General features: G+C 45.2%; 1 protein-coding gene and 1 pseudogene across 2 annotated transcripts in view; one reads left to right on the top strand and one right to left on the bottom strand.

Annotated features, from left to right (window-relative positions):
* LOC144601931 (chemokine-like protein TAFA-4) overlaps positions 1-17,951 on the bottom strand; it is a 222,537-nt gene that overhangs the window by 79,509 nt on the left and 125,077 nt on the right. The window lies entirely within an intron of this gene.
* On the top strand, positions 12,977-13,069 carry LOC144602020 (U6 spliceosomal RNA; annotated as a pseudogene).

The raw sequence follows: 17,951 nt of genomic DNA, 5'->3' as shown, positions 1-17,951 counted from the left end.
AATCCACACCGCTGCTTTGAAGAATGTCGCGCATGTGTGCTGGACGGGGTCTTCACGTAGTCCCTCATCGTAACTCCTCATAAAATACAGATCAAACTTCGAACTGGTAAGTTCTCATTTAATCTTACTATTAATGATCTTGACTGTGCTTTGGTCAAGATCACACAGGATGGTAGGCTTGTAAATAATCTACTTTTGGCCATTGCAATGATAAGCGTAGAACCCTGCTCATAACAAAGAACCAAGTGAGTGCCTAAACTGAATGTGTCGGTTTGGAATATCTGACATTAAGTTGCAGAAACCTGTTAGAATTAGTTAGAATTTTGAAGCCAAGCCAGGATGAAGCATTCAATGAAGGGAAAGAGAGAAAGAGAGAAAGTAGAGAGAGAGAGAGAGAGAAAGAGAGAGAAAGAGAGAGAGAGAAAGAGAGAGAGAGAGAGAGAGAGAGAGAGAGAGAGAGAGAGAGAGAGAGAGAGAGAGAGAGAGAGAGAGAGAGAGAGAGAGAGAGAGAGAGAGAGAGAGAGAGAGAGGGGAGAGAGAGGGAGAGAGAGGGAGAGAGAGAGAGAGAGAGAGAGAGAGAGAGAGAGAGAGAGAGAGAGAGAGAGAGAGAGAGAGAGAGAGAGAGAGAGAGAGAGAGAGAAATATGAAACCTAACCTAACAATGTCTTCAAATGTCTCCACATGGAAAAAGAGAGTAGAGCATGTCAACTTCCATGGAGTTCAAGGAACTGATTGAAAACTACCCATTTTATTTGTTTGAAGAAATTAGCCAGTTTATACTCATGACACAAACCCACCATATTTATTTAACTTCTCCAACAAGAGAAAGTCCAACAAAATTCTCGGAGCATTCAACAGCATTACTCTCATCAAAGGTTCCCATTATCAACATCTCGAAGTCCAATATTGATCCAAAGTGTAACTATAACAGCCATATAAATAACAAGGCTACATGTTGCATGACTCATGCCTCGGCTTGCGGCAACCTTTCTACTATCTAACTGGCGCATCAAGAATATGATGGATACCGTCAATTTTCGTGCATGAATGTCACTCCAACACAAATAAAGAACCTTGATCTCAAGGAGCATTGACATCCCCTCCATTATCCTAGACATTCAATCCCTTTATGACTGATGCATTTGTAGCAGCTGCAAAATGAATTGCTGAAACGCGCTTGGACTTCTTCGGCAGCTACTCCAAATCCCATGGCAACTTAAAATGAAGTTCAGCATGTCCCCAACAACTCTCACCAACTTCTACAGATGCGCCGTAGAAAGCATTTTATCGGGATGCATCACAGATTGGTTTGGGAACAGCTCCATCACAAGGCCGCGAAAAATTGCAGAGAATTGTGGACGCAGCCCAGACAATAGACAATAGACAATAGGTGCAGGAGGAGGCCATTCGGCCCTTCGAGCCAGCACCGCCATTCAATGTGATCATGGCTGATCATTCTCAATCAGTACCCCATTCCTGCCTTCTCCCCATACCCTCTGAGCTTAACACCGACTCCCCTCCCTTTCACTGACTCCATCTACACTTCACGCTGCCTCGGCAAGGCCACCACCATAATCAAGGATGAGTCTCACCCTCTTCTGCCCTCTCCCATTCAGCGACAGTTTCTTCCCAGCTGTTATCAGGCAACTGGTCCATCCTATCAACAGCTGGAGAGAGGTCCTGGGCTATTATTTTCCTCGTTGAAGACCCTTGGACTATCTTGAATCGGACTTTACTGGACTTGCCCAAAACATTATTCTGTGTAAAAAATTCTTACCCCACACATCTCCTTTAAACTTTGCCGCTCTCACCTTAAAGCTGTGCCCTCGAGTATTCGATATGTCCACCTAAACTCCATTTTTTACGTGCAAAAGTGTAGGAAGTTCAGGTGAGGGCCAAATGTGCAATTAAACTCGTTATTCCAGAGTTGTTGGCATTCTGCTGTGCTGCTGCAAGTAAGAATTTCATTGTTCTATCGGGGACCTATGACAATAAAACACTCTTGACACTTGCTGACCGAGCTGTGTTGATCCACTGTACGTTCTGCCCATCACACATTGCTTTGCAATGAGCACAGTTGCTGCACTTAGAATGCTGGCCCCTTCAGTCTCTGCACCACATTAGTCATAGAGTGACACAGTGTGGAAACAGGCCCTTCGGCCCAACTTGCCCACACTTGCTGAAGAGCCAACATGTCCCAGCTACTCCAGTCCCACCTGCCCTTGTTTGGTCCATATCCCTCCAAACCTGTCCAATCCATGCACCTGTCTAACTGCTTCTTAAATGTTGGGATAGTCCCAGCCTCAACTACTTCCTCTGGCAGCTTGTGCCATACACCCACCACCCTTTGTGTGAAAAAGCTACCGCTCAGATTCCTATCAAATCTTTTCCCCTTCACCTTAAACCTATGTCCTCTGGGCCTCGATTCACCCACTCTGGGCAAGAGGCTTTGTGCATCTACCCGATCTATTCCTTTCATGATTTTATGCACCTTTATACACAAATTAATGAAGTGATAAATGTCAAGCTGTCAATTCATACAAGAAAAGTGAGAGAGAGGGAAACGAAACAGCAAACCAGTTAGGTTGACATTAATAGAAGGGAAAATGTTAGCATCTATTATTAAGGAAGTATTAATAGAGCACATAGAATGTAATAAATGGATTGGTTAGAGTCAACATAGATTTATGAAAGTGTAATCATGTTTGACAAATCTGTTGGATTTTTTGAGGCTATCACTGGTAGAATGAATGAAGGGATATGAGATGCAATGTGTTTAGGCTTTGTGGGGGAGGGGGAGATGCTGATCCTGGATAAGATTCAGGGTATACCTTAACCGGCTAGATTGAAATAGTTGAGGAAGTTGACTCACAAGTTCTCAAGGGCAGTTGGTGTGGCCTGGCGCAGAGTGGCGTGCTGTGCAGTGCATTGCGGTGCAGTGCTATGTAGTGTAGTGTAGTGTAGTGCAGTGTAGTGTAGTGTAGTGCAATGTGACATAGTGCTGTAGTAGAGCGTATGAGTGTAGTGTGGCATAGTTCGGTTTAGTGTAGTAGTAGTCTGCGCTGGGTGTGGGCGATGGAGGTGATGGGGAGCCGCTCCGGTAGAACAAACCCATGGGAATCCGGATTGTAAACTTGATAAAATGGCGCCAAGCAATAGACAATAGACAATAGACAATAGACAATAGACAATAGGTGCAGGAGGAGGCCATTCGGCCCTTCGAGCCAGCACCGCCATTCAATGTGATCATGGCTGATCATTCTCAATCAGTACCCCGTTCCTGCCTTCTCCCCATACCCCCTGACTCCGCTATCCTTACGAGCTCTATCCAGCTCTCTCTTGAATGCATTCAGAGAATTGGCCTCCACTGCCTTCTGAGGCAGAGAATTCCACAGATTCACAACTCTCTGACTGAAAAAGGTTTTTCCTCATCTCAGTTCTAAATGGCCTACCCCTTATTCTTAAACTGTGGCCCCTTGTTCTGGACTCCCCCAATATTGGGAACATGTTTCCTGCCTCTAACGTGTTCAACCCCTTAATAATCTTACACGTTTCGATAAGATCCCCTCTCATCCTTCTAAATTCCAGTGTATACAAGCCTAGTCGCTCCAGTCTTTCAACATATGATAGTCCCGCCATTCCAGGAATTAATCTAGTAAACCTACGCTGCACGCCCTCAATAGCAAGAATATCCTTCCTCAAATTTGGAGACCAAAACAGCACACAGTACTCCAGGTGCGGTCTCACTAGGGCCCTGTACAACTGCAGAAGGACCTCTTTGCTCCTATACTCAACTCCTCTTGTTATGAAGGCCAACATTCCATTGGCTTTCTTCACTGCCTGCTGTACCTGCATGCTTCCTTTCAGTGACTGATGCACTAGGACACCCAGATCTCGTTGTACGTCCCCTGTTCCAAAATTGACACCATTCAGATAATACTCTGCCTTCCTATTCTTACCACCAAAGTGGATAACCTCACACTTATCCACGTTAAACTGCATCTGCCATGCATCCGCCCACTCACACAACCTGTCCAAGTCACCCTGCAACCTCATAGCATCTTCCTCACAGTTCACACTACCACCCAGCTTTGTATCATCTTCAAATTTGCTAATGGTACTTTTAATCCCTTCATCCAAGTCATTAATGTATATTGTAAATAGCTGCGGTCCCAGCACCGAGCCTTGCGGTACCCCACTAGTTACTGCCTGCCATTCTGAAAGGGACCCATTTATCCCCACTCTTTGCTTTCTGTCGGTCAACCAATTTTCTATCCATGTCAGTACCCTACCTCCAATACCATGTGCTCTAATTTTGCCCCCTAATCTCCTATGTGGAACCTTGTCAAAGGCTTTCTGAAAGTCAAGGTACACCACATCCACCGGCTCTCCCCTGTCAATTTTCCTGGTTACATCCTCAAAGAATTCCAGAAGATTAGTCAAGCATGATTTCCCCTTCGTAAATCCATGCTGACTCGGAACAATCCTCTTACTACTATCCAAATGCTCCGCAATTTCGTCTTTTATAATTGACTCCAGCGTCTTCCCCACCACTGATGTCAGACTAACTGGTCTAAGCAGGCAGTATATGCAAAATTTATTTCACTGTGTAATATTTAATTGTATATATGTGACAATAAATATACATTGAACCATTGAGGGGATGAGTTTGGGAACTTTATATGCATGGAACTGCATTAACAAAGCTAATACTCAGCACACAGATTATGATCAATTGTTCAATTAAAAAGCTCCACATAGTGTCAAGACACAACCTTAACAAGTCCTCATCAGTCCTTAAGGATCTATTTCACTCTCTCGGACTATAAAGATCAATGTTATTTGCACGCTTATCAGCAGTAACTATATTTCAAATAAAGTGATTAATTGGCAATAAAGTACTCTGAAGTCATATAAATACAAATATTCTGTGGACTCCTAATTGCGATACATTCCTGCAGTTATTCTATATGCATGGATCGATGTATATCAAGGCCTAGGTAGAGGGAATAGCCTCAGAATAAAAGGACGTATCTTCAGAATGGAGATGAGGAGGAATTTCTTCAGCCAGAATTCATTGCCACAGACGGCTGTGGAGACCAAGTCAATGTTTATTTTAAAGCAGAGATTGATTAGGATGGGTGTCAAAGGTTACAGGGAAAAGGCAGGAGAAAGGGGTTGAGAGGGAAAAATAGATCAGCCATGATTGAATGGTAAAGCAGACTCGATGGACCGAATAGTCTAATCCTATCCCCGATGTCTTATGAACTTACAGCTGGGATTCTGTATATAATTTTAATTTAAAATATTCACTGTTTGAATGCTATGAGACAATGATAAATAAATCAAATTTGGCAAGATAATCAAATGTTTAGGACTTCCAGAAAGTTGCTTTGAAGCATGGGAAGGAACAGTTCATAGAAATGTATCTCTAAACAAAAATAAAACTAAATGATTAAAAAGTCTGCATCTAATTGAGTGGAAAGAGAGAGGAGTGATAGTTTGTATTCATTATGAAGAAATGACCAAATAGGTGCAAGCCTTGAGCCAATAATGCAACAAAATAATTCTTATGTACCTTAAAGTATTCCAATTTAGCTCATAAAATTATTATTTTTCAGTAAATGCTACTAAGCAAATTTAAAATTGTTGCCAGGACCCAAGGGCCTAAGCTATAGGAAGAAATTTACAGGGCGGCACAGTGGTGGAGTTGCTGCCTTACAGCACCAGAGACCGGGGTTCGATCCTGACCACGGGTGCTGTCTGTACAGAGTTTGTACGTTCTCCCATGTTCTGCCTGCATTTTCCCCGGGTTCTCCGGATTCCTCCCACACTCCAAAGAGGTACAGGTTTATGAGTTAATTGGCGCGATAGTGTTAATGTGTGGGGGTCGCAGGTCGATGCCCGTTTCCATGCTGTGTCTCTAAACTAAACTAAGATTGAGCAAGGTAGTACTTTATTCCTTGGAGTGCAGGAGGCCAATGGGTGATCTTATGGAGGTGTATAAAATAATGCGGAGAATTTTACCCAGCTTAGGAGAATCAAGAATCAGAGGTTTAAGGTAAGAGGGGAAAGATTTAACACGGGCAACTTTTTCACGTGGAAGGTATATGGAATGAGCTGCCAGAGGAAACAGCTGTGGCAGGTGTTATGAGGGTATAATAGACACTTGGACAGGTACATGGATAGGAACAGTGCAGAGGGAGATGGGCCAAATGTGGGCAAATGGAACGAGCTTAGATGGGGCATCTCGGTCGGCATGAACAAGGCCTGTTTCCTGTAACTCCAGGACTATAAATGTAACTAGGGGGAGGTCCTTCCTTCCCGCTGCTGTGGGACTGCACAACCAGCACTGCTCCCAGCAGACGAGTCAACAGTAACAGTTAAGGAATACACAGTGAACTGATGACAATTTATCCTTGTCTTTACTTTTATTTATAATGAATGATCCCTTGCTATCCACTTTGCTGCTGTAACACTGTAAATTTCCCAGGTGTGGGGCGAATAAAGGAATATATTATTATTATTATTATTATTATTATTATTATTATTATTATTATTATTATTATTATTATTATTATTATTATTATTATTATTATTATTATTATTATTATTAACTAAAATATTAGGCAAATGTTGACCACATCTTCAAAGTTTTTCACTGGGTGTCCCAATACGGTGGGCAATAATTTAGATTTTTTTAGATTTAGATTTAGATTTAGAGATACAGCGCATAAACAGGCCCTTCGGCCCACCGGGTCCGTGCCGCCCAGCGATCCCCGCACATTAACATGATCCTACACCCACTAGGAACAATTTTTACATTTGCCCAGCCAATTAACCTACAAACTTGTACGTCTTTGGAGTATAATAAACTAACACCGATATACTCTGAATTTGTTTGGAACTTTTTTTCTCCACTTGCCCACAGAGAATGGGGGGAATCGCCTTCCATAACCACTGCAGTGCTTCTTTTGAGGGTACTCACACAGTGCTAGACACAGAAAGCTGGAGTAACTCAGCGGGACAGTCAGCATCTCTGGAGAGAAGGAACGGGTGACGTTTCGGGTCGAGACCCTTCTTCCTTTGCGTCTATCTTCGGTTTAAACCAGCATCTGCAGTTCCTTCCTAAACACTCAATGCTGTCGGGGTGGACTGTGAGCTTTTGACACACTGTCATGGGTGAGACAAATATATTTCCCGGTTGCAGTGATGTATGGGTTGAATCAAACTCCCTGGTGGTGTTGCATCGTTGTCCTTCCAGTTACGACTCTAGATTTACAGGGTGATATCAAAGCAGACTTGGCCATTGAATGCATTGGATTCTGTGGATCCTGCACAGCACAGTATGGAGGGAGGGAAACATTCAGCACCATGGACAGAGCCCGAGTGCAACAGGTTACTTTGTCCACAAAATGCTGGAGTAACTCAGCAGGTCAGGCAGCATCTCGGGAGAGAAGGGATGGGTGACGTTTCGGGTCAAAGACCCTTCCTCCAACTCGTCAGGGGAAAGGGAAGCAAGAGATATAGCTACTTTGGCCAACTTGGTTTGCTTTGTTTACAGATGGTTTAGTTTAGTTTAGTTTAAATTAGTTTAGTTTAGTTTAGAGATACAGCACGGAAACAGTCCATACAGAGCATTTCACTGCACCGAGGTACATGTGACAATAAAGTGTCATTGAATCATTCCTGTATTGAAACATCAGCCCACCAAGTCCACACCGACCCACTTACACACTCGGTCCACACACTCCCAACACACAACAGAGGCAATTTACAGAGGCCAATGAACCCACAAACCCACACGTCTTTGGGGTGTGGGATTGAAGCGGAGGCACCCGGAGGAAACTCATGCGGTCACAGGGAATATCGTGCAAACTCCGCACAGACAGGCAGAACCCGAGATCAGGATTGAACCCAGGTCTCTGGCGCTGTGGGTCCACGGCTCTACCAGCCTCGCCATCCTGGCGTCGAGCTTCTTCTGCATCACGTTCCTGGCATGCCGTGCCCACATGGAAAGACCTTTGGGGAGTCAGGGGCCGAGTCTCACGCTGTCGAACACTCAGCCACTTGCAGGCCATCAGGCACGGTAGCGCAGCGGTAGAGTTGCTGCTTTACAGCGAATGCAGCGCCGGAGACTCAGGTTCGATCCTGACTACGGGTGCTGCACTGTAAGGAGTTTGTACGTTCTCCCCGTGACCTGCGTGGGTTTTCTCCGAGATCTTCGGTTTCCTCCCACACTCCAAAGACGTACAGGTATGTAGGTTAATTGGCTGGGTAAATGTAAAAATTGTCCCTAGTGGGTGTAGGATAGTGTTAATGTGCGGGGATCGCTGGGCGGCACGGACTTGGAGGGCCGAAAAGGCCTGTTTCCGGCTGTATATATATGATATGATATGATAATTATCTGCCTGTTGCCGGGCAGATGTCCAGCCAGGGGATTAATCAGCACCAGCTCGTTTCGACTGGTCCATGCCATTCAAAAGATTGCGCCCGATGGGCATGCACTAATGAGCAAACCAGTGCGTCTGCATCTGGATCAAAGCTTCCGTCATGGTAATCAGGTGGAAGAACAAATTTCTATGGTGCGACCTACACTGGATTAAATAAAGGCAGGTTAATGGAACATCTTGATTCCAGTCCACGTTTCCCAGCTCAGTCCAATTTCTCCATCGTTTCTCAGTTCTGTGCTGAAGTGCCAACCAGCATAATATATATCAAACCTTAGGGGAGAGCAGGAATACAGATTTTCGACTCCAACGTGAAAGGTACAATCATTAATATAAAGTTGCCAATTTGTTGATAGCAGTAAAAATGAATTGCGGGATTTGGATTTCAATTTTATTCGACTCACATCGTATTTAACGGCCCAGACAGCTGGTAACTATCAGCAGGCCTTTGAGCAATGATCGATCCATTATATTCCTGTTTTTAACCCAGTCAACGTGTGCCAAATAGAATACGACTACAGAAACTCAATATATTGCTTAAACTCATTTGCCTAAATTACTTAAAATGTAAATCAATGCCAGATGCAGACTGGGCGATCGTTTCAATGAACACCTTCACTCACTCTGCCTGAACCTACCTGATCTCCCGGTTGCTAAACACGTTAATTCTCCTTCCCATTCCCACACAGACCTTTCTGTCCTAGGTCTCCTCCATTGTCAGAGTAAGGCTAGACGCAAATTGAAGGAAGAGCATTCAATATTTCGCTTGGGCAGCTTACAGCCCAGTGGTATGAATATCAAGTAACCCTGGCATTCCCTCTCCCTCTATCCCTCCCCCACCCAAGTCACACCAGCTTCTCGTTTTCACCCAACAAACAGCAAACAATGGCCTGTTTCCTTTATCATCGTTACTTTTTTGCACATCTCTCATTCGTTGTTCTTTATCTCTCCACATCATCGTCTATATCTCTCGTTTCCCTTTCCCGTGACTTTCAGTCTGAAGAAGGGTCTCGACCCGAAACATCATCCATTCCTCCTCTCCAGAGATGCTGCCTGTCCGGCTGAGTTACGGCAGCTTTTTGTGTCTATGTCCTTACAAAAGTTGAATTTTGCTTCCGGCACATTTGTTCCATTTGTTATGAATGATTTTCAAGCTCGGGATGCAGCGTGGAAACAGGCCCTTCGGCCCACCGAGTCCGCGCCGACCAGCGATCACCCCGTACACCAACACTATCATACACACACTAGGGACAAGTTACAATTTACCGAGGCTTATTAACCTACAAACCTGTACGTCTTTGGGATGTGGGCGGAAACCGAAGCACCCGGAGGAAACCCATACGGTCACGGGGAGAACGTACAAACTCCGTATTGACAGCATCCGTAGTCACGATCAAATCCGGGTCTCTGGCGCAGTAAGGCAGAAATTCTACCTCTACGCCACCGGGTTTCAGTTGGCTTTCAGCTGTGAAGGAGTAATTATGCTGTTCCAGCCAGGTATTTGAGCAGGCTCAAGAGAACGACAAAACGTCATCTTAAAAACGGACATAAAGTGCTGGAGAAGTAATTCAGCAGGTCAAGCAGCAATTCTGGTGTCATTTCAGATCAGGACTCCTCTTCAGACTTTATCTTAGTCTTGATTACTTCAGCAAAATGTATTAATTAAGTGTGAAGAAGGGTCTTAACCTGAAACATCACCTATTCCTTTTCTCCGGAGATGGTGCCTGACCCGTTGAGTTACTCCAGCATCTTCAGTTTAAACCAGCATCTGCAGTTACTTCCTACACTATCAGTGAAGTAGTTGTATAAATGCTGGTCTAGTAATAGCTGAAATGGTTTGGAAATTCCCACGGTGGCAGTGCAATAATTTTACACACTTGTTGCGACTAATGAGTGGGAGAGTTTTAGCTATATTACTTTAACTGTTGCCCAACTGATTGGATTAAGATAAGGTTATAACTTTTGGTGCAAGATAAAGTCTAGTAAAGTCCGATTAAAGACAGTCTTGTGCTGGTGGGTGAGAGGATGGTTCAGCTGCCTGACAGCAGCTGGGAAACTGTTTGATGGAGAAAAGCAACTGCAAGGACTTTTATTTGTTAATTTATAATCTTTTAATTGTTTGAGAGACTGCGGCTCTCTGGCAGTCTGTTGTCTTTTTTTCTTTTTTTTTGTTTGTGTCGGTGTTGGGATGGTTTTTGTTTCTGTTTTTTGGCTGTGTATGTGTGGTGGGGGTGTGGGGTGGGGTGGGGTGGGGTGGGGTGGGGTGGGGGGGGGGCGGGGCGGGGGGAAACCTTTCTTTTATTAGGTCTCTTCTCCGGGGCGCAGCTCGCCCGCGGGGCCTTCCATCGCCCGGCGCGGCTCGGCTGCGGGCCTTAACATCGCCGGCGCAGCTCGGCCGCGGGACGTTTCAGTGCCCGGTGCGGCTCGGCCGCTGGGCTTAACATCGCCCGGTGCGGCCGCGGGACGTTTCAGTGCCCGGGGCGGCTTGGCCGCTGGACTTAACATCGCCAGCGCGGCTCGGCCGCGGGACGTTCAGTGCCCGGTGCGGCTCGGCCGCGGGACGTTTCAGTGCCCGGTGCGGCTTGGCCGCTGGACTTAACATCGCCCGGTGTGGCCGCGGGACGTTTCAGTGCCCGGTGCGGCTCGTCCGCTGGACTTAACATCGCCCGGTGTGGCCGCGGGACGTTTCGGTGCCCGGGGCGGCTCGGCCGAGGGGCCTTCCATCCCCTTGCGGGGGCTGTGCGTGTCGTTTGCCTCGGTAGGGGTCGAGCTGCCTGTCCGTGGGTGCGGGGGGAAGAGAGGGGAAGTTTTGTTGCCTCCATCACAGTGAGGGGGTGTTTGTAGTCACTGTGATGGATGTTTGTGTTGGGGTCGGGTGTCCTGTGTTCTTTTCTTTTTTGCTGTGTTTTGTGTGACTGCTGAAATTTCGCTCGGTGTTGTGCCGAGTGACAATAAAGTGTTGTTATGTTATGTTATGTTATGTTATGTTTTAAATAGTTTAGTTTTTAAATGTTTTAGTTCTGAATGTTTTCCAGAACTTATTAAAACTTATCTAAACTTTTTAATGATTTTCGTTGTTAATGTTGGAACACAGATATTTTGAAACACAGATTTTGGCCAGATAATAGAACACATAGTGCCATGGTTTTGTGTACCAAATGCATTTGCATTTATAAACATCAGTCATGCTGGGCAAGGGTGACATGTTGAGAGCTGCGTGAGGTTTGCAATTCTCCTCATGCATTTGACGTGTTAATGCATGTTTAGTTTAGTTTAGGCAAACACAAAAAGCTGGAGTAACTCAGCGGGTCAGGCAGCATATCTGGAGAAAAGGATGGCTTGGGTCGAGACCCTTCTTATTTTAGTTTAGAGTCACATGTACCTAAGTACAGTGTAAAGCTTTTGTGTTGCGTGAAATCCAGTCAGCGAAAAGACTATACTTGATTACAATTAAGTTAAATGGTCAGCTCGACATAGATGACCACATCTACACCAAACCCGAACCTATCAGGAGTAGAGGAGGGCATTCGATTCAATTTGAGATACCAGCTATCAAGACAGATGTGTATAGCAATCCATTCTTCCCTCGCACAATTAAGGCATGGAATAGTCTTCACCCTACTACAGTTACTCAACCAGATGCAACTAAATTTAAGGCAGCTCTTCTTCTCCAAGAAGCCCTTCTTGCTTAAGTCCATACTCCGCCACCTCCAGTTTAAATTCCATTTGGAATATTTTGGAGGACCATGAACCAAGAACCAAGAATCAAGCCATCCACAGTGTACAGATACAGGATAATTAAGACAGGGCATGCATAGTGGTGACTCATGACATGTAAATAACCTGGAAGCCCCCATCCACCAGTCTATAGAAGAGTCACAACCCGAAACGTTACCTATCCATTTTTCTCCAGGGATGCTGCTTGACCCGCTGAGTTATTCCAGCACACTGAGTCTTTCCCATCCACCAAGCTACCATTAGCTCTGTCATCAATCACTGAGCCCCCATGACCTGTCAAATATCTGCTGACATACCCACCATTATTGCAACATCAGTCTACCATCAATCCAATAATCCCAAGTCCATCTAAACCCAGAGCCCTCCAGGTCTGATTGTTAACTTTTTGACAAACTGACGCCCATTACCGATATTGTTTGTACGTTCTCCCTGTGACCGCGTGGGTTTTCTCCAGGCGCTCCGGTTTCCTCCCCCATTCCAAAGACGTGCAGGTTTGTAGGTTAATTGGCCTCAGCAAATTGTCCCTAGTGTGTAGGATAGAACTAGTGTAAGGGTGATCATTGTTTGGCAGGGACTCGGTGAGCCAAAGGGCCTATTTTCTCACTGTATCTCTAAACTAAACTAAATTGGAAGTTACGTTTGTGCTAGCAACATCAATTTCCAGGCATAGTGGGCCCTCTCATTATTTTAGCTTTTTGTCAACTGCCTGATATTTAGATTCTAAAATCTTGCATCATTGCCAACCTATCTCTTATCTGTCTGTTGTCAAGAGCTTCCAATTCATATTAATGAATTTAGCATCACCTATACTAACATTGGAATGACACAGAGAAGATTAGCGTAAGAATGACAAAAAGAATTGTGATGTGTTCCAGTTTTGTTTTCTGGGCAGCATAGTGGCGTAGCAGTAGAGCTATTGCCTCATAGCGGGTCAGACCCGGGTTCAATCCTGACTATGGGTGCTGCCTGTACGGAAAATTGTATATTCTCCCTGTGAGCGTGACTGCGTGGGCTTTCCCCGGGAAGCTCCGGTTTCCTCCCACACTCCAAAGATGTGCAGGTTTCTAGGCTAATTGGCTTGGCATAATTGCAAATTGTCCCGATGTGTGTGTAGGATAGTGTTGGATTGGGGGGGGGGGGGGGGGGGTTTGCTGGTCGGTGCGGAATCGGTGGGCTGAAGGGCCTGTTGCCGCTCTAAACTAAACTAAACTTCTATTTCTCGACTCTTGGACCTCATATATTTTTAGCAGTGGTGGCCCATTAAACAAAACTGAGTTAGTGAAGGCATCTTGGCTCTCCGTCAAAGTAGACTCACTATTATTTGTAGATAGACACAAAAAGCTGGAGTAACTCAGCGGGACAGGCAGCATCTCTAGAGAGAAGGAATGGGTGACATTTCAGGTCGAGACCCTTCTTCAGACTCACTCACTTTTATTTGTTGTGGGGCTTTTCTTCCCCAACCCAGTCCACTTCTCACCCTCCACCCACCTCACCCCACCCCTCCCCCCCCTAAAAAAACAGCTTTCAGGAAACTTGCCCAAAATGACTATTGAATGTGTTGAATATATTTCAACGGTGGGATAAAAGTATCTATCTACATTCTCCACAGATGTTCAAAATGTATAATGCATGCCTCATCAGGTTTTATAGTAAATTAACAAGAACAATAACGAGTTTCGCTGATTATTTTACGATGTAATGGCTCAATATTTCTTTTTCTTTACTTTTAAATGCTTTCAGTTGATTTATCAGGTTAGTTTGTACAACACGGATAAACGAGGAACTGCAGGTGCAGGTGAAAGATCCCGATGCAAAGCGGCATCTATCCATGTTCTGCATTGATAGAAACATAGAAAATAGGTGCAGGAGTAGGCCATTCGGCCCTTCGAGCCTGTACCGCCATTCAATATGATCATGGCTGATCATCCAACTCAGTATCCCGTACCTGCCTTCTCTCCATACCCCCTGATCCCTTTAGCCACAAGGGCCACATCGAACTCCCTCTTAAATATAGCCAATGAACTGGCCTCAACTACCTTCTGTGGCAGAGAATTCCACAGATTCACCACTCTCTGTGTGAAAAAAAACGTTCTCATCTCGGTCCTAAAAGACTTCCCCCTTATCCTTAAACTGTGACCCCTTGTTCTGGACTTCCCCAACATCGGGAACAATCTTCCTGCATCTAGCCTGTCCAACCCCTTAAGAATTTTGTAAGTTTCTATCAGATCCCCCCTCAATCTTCTAAATTCCAGATGCTGCCTGACCTGCTGTGTTACCCCAGCATTTTGTGCCTTCTTTAGTTATGACCGCATGTTCTGGGCCATGTTACTACCCGATGCACAAACAATTCCAAGTGAAAGGAATGGGTTTTACTCTGACAAGCTTTGTTCTTGAGATAACATCAATCTCATACCATCAAATGTGTGCGAAGGAACTGCAGATGCTCGTTTACACCGAAGATAGACAAAATTCTGGAGTAACTCAGCTGGACAGGCAGCGTCTTTGGAGAGAAGGAATATGATGCTGCCTGTCCCGCTGAGTTACTTCAGCATTTTGTTTCTAGCTCCAAACCATCAAATGTATTGTGTAAAGCGCAAAGTGCTAGAGACACTCAATGGGTCAGGCAGCGTCTGAGGAGGATTTGGATGGGTGATATTTCCAGTCGGGACCATTCTTCAGATCGAGTCTGAAAAACAGTAAAGACAATGTCCTGACCCGAAACATTGCCTAGCTGTGTCCTCCACAGATGCTGCCCGACAAGCTGAGTTACTCCAGCACTTTGTCTTTCACTCAAGATTCCGGCATCTGCAGTTCCTTATGTTGTCACCACCAAATGTACAGGATTGTTCAATGCAGGTGCCTTGAGACACAGATTTTGGAGACCTTCTCCAAGAACAACAGCAGCCCAGGTAGTGCATTCAACAAAAGAGGAAAGGTGTTATCTGAAAAAGAACACAAAATACTGGAGTAACTCAGTGGGCCAAGCAGCACCTCTGGAGATCATGGATAGGTGACGTTTCAGGTCAGGACCCTTCTTCAGACTAATTGGGGGGGGGGGAGGGGATTAAAGGAAGCTGGAAAGGTAGGACAAAGTCTGGCAGGTAATGGCTTGTTACAGGTGAGGGGGATATTTGACCGGCAGATGGAGGACAAAGGCCAGAGATGAAAAGATGAAAGGTATGATACAAAAGGATTGAAGACTTGAAAATTGTGAAGCTCGAAGAAGGAATGTAGGTGGAAGGTGAAAGGTGGAAGGGGAGAAATAGGTGCAGATCCATTTGGGCTACGGGGAAGGGGGAGGAGCTATGTAGTGCGTGCAGCGTAGGTTTACTAGGTTAATTCCCAGAATGGCAGGACTGTCATATGTTGAAAGACTGGAGCGACTAGGCTTGTATACACTGGAATTTAGAAGGATGAGAGGGGATCTTATCGAAACATATAAGATTATTAAGGGGTTGGACATGTTAGAGGCAGGAAACATGTTCCCAATGTTGGGGGAGTCCAGAACAAGAGGCCACAGTTTAAGAATAAGGGGTAGGCCATTGAGAACGGAGATGAGGAAAAACTTTTTCAGTCAGAGAGTTGTAAATCTGTGGAATTCTGTGCCTCAGAAGGCAGTGAAGGCCAATTCTCTGAATGCATTCAAGAGAGAGCTAGATAGAGCTCTTAAGGATAGCGGAGTCAGGGGGGTATGGGGAGAAGGCAGGAACGGGGTATTGATTGAGAATGATCAGCCATGATCACATTGAATGGTGGTGCTGGCTCGAAGGGCCGAATGGCCTCCTCCTGCACCTATTGTCTATTGTCTATAGTTACCCAAGCACAATATGAGGTGCTTAGTTTAGTTTAAAGATACAGCGTAGACACAGGCCCTTCGGCCCACCGAGTCCTGCGATCCCCACACATTCAACCAGCGATCCCCACACATTAACACAAGCCTACACGCACTAGGGACAAGTTACACTTATGCCAAGTATACAAACCCATGCCAACTAATCTACAAACCTGTACGTCTTTGGAGTGTGGGAGGAAACCGAAGATCCCGGAGATAACCCACGCAGGTCACGGGGAGAACTTGCAAACTCCGTACAGACAGCACCCGTAGTCAGGATCGAACCCGGGTCTCCGGTGCTGCAAGCGCTGTAAGGCAGCAACTCTACCGCTGTGCCACCGTGTTGTTCCTCCAGTGCGCCCTGAAATTGGCAGTCCACTCAATATCTTGCTACTCTTGTTCTTTTTGATTATATAGACTACAGTGGTGGTGCTGAAGTAGCCCTGATATATTGCAGCAAAGTGGTTTCTGACATATTAGACTCCAAACAGTTTTAGGTGTAAACATTCGTAGAGTTCTTCCATATAGTTTTCAAACGTTAAATATCTAACAAGCATTCAAATGATTGCCTTTGTGTGAAGCTCTGGTTCCAGTTCAAGCAACTCAGCAGAAGAGTTCCGACCCGAAACGTCACCCATCCCTTTCCTGCAGAGATGCTGCCTGACCCGCTGAGTTATTCCAGCACATTGTGTCTGTAATCCAACATAAAGTCGGGATCACTCACAATTTAAAAACCTAAGGTATTTATTCACAAAATACTGGAGTAACTCAGCAGGTCAGGCAGCATCTTATTCCTGACCAGTCTGAAGAAGTGTCTCGAGGGCGTGCAGCGTAGGTTTACTAGGTTAATTCCCGGAATGGCGGGACTGTCATATGTTGAAAGACTGGAGCGACTAGGTTTGTATACACTGGAATTTAGAAGGATGAGAGGGGATCTTATCGAAACGTATAAGATTATTAAGGGGTTGGACATGTTAGAGGCAGGAAACATGTTCCCAATGTTGGGGGAGTCCAGAACCAGGGGCCACAGTTTAAGAATAAGGGGTAGGCCATTTAGAACAGAGATGAGGAAAAACTTTTTTAGTCAGAGAGTTGTGAATCTGTGGAATTCTCTGCCTCAGAGGGCAGTGGAGGCCAATTCTCTGAATACATTCAAGAGAGAGCTAGATAGAGCTCTTAAGGATAGCGGAGTCAGGGGGTATGGGGAGAAAGCAGGAACGGGGTACTGATTGAGAATGATCAGCCATGATTACATTGAATGGCGGTGCTGGCTCGAAGGGCCGAATGGCCTCCTCCTGCACCTATTGTCTATTGTCTATTGTCTATTGACCCGAAACCTCGCCCATTCCTTCTCTCCCGAGATGCTGCCTGACCTGCTGAGTTACTCCAGCATTTTGTGAATAAATACCTTCGATTTGTACCAGCATCTGCAGTTATTTTCTTATATTTAAAAACGTATATCACATATTATCAACACTGTTGTATGATTTGCAGTGTGCTATTCGATAAAGCTCTTTGTTTTGTGATTTAAACCCATTGCAGTTTATTCATGGGAATGAAAATGGTTCACATAAGACCTGTTCATATTAGGGAGACACAAAAAGTGGGAGTAACTCAACGGGACAGGCAGCATCTCCGGAGAGAAGGAATGGGTGACGTTTCGGGTCGAGACCTTTCTTCAGACTGGTCAGGGATAAGGGAAATGAGAGAGATAGACAATGATGTGGAGAGATGAAGAACAATGAATGAAAGATATACAAAAAAATACTGATGATAAAGTAACAGGCCATTGTTAGTTGTTTGAAATGTCACCCATTCCTCATCTCCAGAGATACTGCCTGTCCGGCTGAGTTACTCCAGCTTTTTAGACAATAGACAATAGACAATAGGTGCAGGAGTAGGCCATTCGGCCCTTCGAGCCAGCACCGCCA

This window comes from Rhinoraja longicauda, chromosome 17 (genome assembly GCF_053455715.1).
Source record: "Rhinoraja longicauda isolate Sanriku21f chromosome 17, sRhiLon1.1, whole genome shotgun sequence".
Lineage (NCBI taxonomy): Eukaryota > Metazoa > Chordata > Chondrichthyes > Rajiformes > Arhynchobatidae > Rhinoraja > Rhinoraja longicauda.
The sequence above is the reverse complement of the archived record's forward strand: the minus strand, read 5'-3'. Positions and strand labels throughout refer to the sequence as shown.